The sequence below is a fragment of the Sinocyclocheilus rhinocerous genome, unplaced genomic scaffold, assembly GCF_001515625.1.
Source record: "Sinocyclocheilus rhinocerous isolate Xijiao unplaced genomic scaffold, SAMN03320098_v1.1 scaffold1222, whole genome shotgun sequence".
Taxonomy (NCBI): Eukaryota; Metazoa; Chordata; class Actinopteri; order Cypriniformes; family Cyprinidae; genus Sinocyclocheilus; species Sinocyclocheilus rhinocerous.
In genome coordinates this window covers 506,448-508,379 of record NW_015640234.1, presented here as the reverse complement: position 1 = coordinate 508,379, position 1,932 = coordinate 506,448, and the positions used below count along the sequence as shown (strand labels likewise).

At 36.6% G+C, this 1,932-nt stretch overlaps 1 pseudogene; it reads right to left on the bottom strand.

Moving 5' to 3' along the window:
- Window positions 1–922: 922 nt before the first annotated feature.
- LOC107752605 (secretory phospholipase A2 receptor-like) lies at window positions 923–1,665 on the bottom strand (annotated as a pseudogene).
- Between the last annotated feature and the right edge of the window lie 267 nt (window positions 1,666–1,932).

Here is a 1,932-nt window from a genome sequence, read left to right as displayed (position 1 = left end):
AAAAAAAAACAACCCAGCAAATTGGTTAATTTATAAAACCCACCAAACTGGGTCAAGATAAAGCAGCAAAATAAAGCCGTTCTGTCCGATATTTAACCCAGCACTGGGTTACCAAATAAACTAGCAATGGTGGTTTTAAACCTAGCATTTTTTAGTGTACTATGGTAGCTGTTGCTGGATCACATCTGTCCAAATGAGCATAGCACCTAGCAGTGATAAAATCAGCAAATAAAACAAAGATTATTGGAGTACATTTTACAAGAAAACACTATTTCTGTCTTTCTAATTTCCTGCTGAGTCTGATGTTTCTTTCTCATCTACCTAAACATCATAATATTCCATGTAAATATGCTTTGTAAAATGAAATATTGTGTATATGTGTTATGTTTTACATATAATAATATTTCAATATTATAATACACAGTGTGATATTTTAATTGTTAAGTGATGGCCAGTTGATATCAGTGTTCATACTTTTTAATTAGACTAAGTAAAAAAAAAAACAGTATCTTTCTTACCATTTTTATTGTTGAAAATGCTCAGTTTAACTGTATTATAGTAATATTATTATTACTCTTATAATGTATACAACTAAACTATTCTACCTAATGTACATGTAGATTATGTTCTGGTGATCTATATTATATTCTTATTACATCCTTCTATTAATTATGATCCAGATGCGTGCAGGCTGCTTATGGGTGAAGTTTCTGTCGAGTGGAAATGAATTGCAGTCTTGTCTCTGGTGGACTCTATAACCAGGAGAAGATGAGAGGGTAAGTTTAGCATCAAATGCCAATTTGCACAAAAAAACAGTTTTGGATGTTTGTTTAAAACACCAAATTCACAGTTAACATGAAGTTTGAACTGTTCTTAAGACAACGGTATCATAATTTTCACAAAACATTACCTCTTTGCTTTTTCATGAATCGGTTTGTTTCATTACTTTCTTCTGACAAAGAAAGTGGAGCTTCTCCTCACAGTTTCTGTGTGTCCAAAGATTTGTTTGCTTGTCCAGGGCTCCACAATGAAGGTCTCTGGCAGGACACTGGGGCTGTTTGTTCTGATACCAGACTGTGTAGTTAAGATCATCTCCACTGACCCAGAACCAGTCCCCTGCTAGAAAACGCAGACCAGTCCACACATATTCTGTTTCATTCATTTCATTCTTTCCATTGTGCTCAGACTTGCCAGATCATTGTTTAGTTGTTGGCAGTATTCCAGAGCTCCTTCCCAGGTCTCTTTCTGACGCACCAGAAGAAACTCTATTATGTTCATACAGAAGAAGGCATATTTAGCAGTGCATTCTGCATCATGCAGTTTCTTAAGGCCTCTCTCTAGAAAAGCACAGCCATCATCTTCTGGTTGTTCATTACTAGTATCCCAAGAAATTTGTATTCCAGTTTCTCCTCCTGACCACTTCCAGACTCCTGATTCATTGTTGAGTCCAATCCAGGCATTAGAAGGTTGATGAGCTGCATCTTTCAAAAATTGCTGTTCCTCGTTCTTATTGGTGAAGGTGGAGAGGTCACGAAAGTAAGTTTTGCAGTGATCTTGTGCAGAAGACCATGACTTCTCCTTATTCACAAAGAAATGTTCTTTCATGAGACCGGAGGAGAGTCCGTAGAGCTCCGTGATTAGGAGCACAGCGAGTGTCGTCTTCATCTTCATCAAGTGAATAGGTTCTCTCAATTGAGGACAGAACTGTGCATGATGACTCTGACTCTCTCTTACTTAAACTGACATACAGCCAATGACAAATGAGTGTGATGCTGTGACCAATCACTGCACACCTTTACAGACAGAACAAACAAAACAGGTGCATTTAACCAGTCAAATAAACCTCATAATATTTCTAAGAAAGAAATTAGGGACAGGGAAATATGGCATGAAACATGGATTTTGATTCAATGTACTTAAAACAAGTTAAAC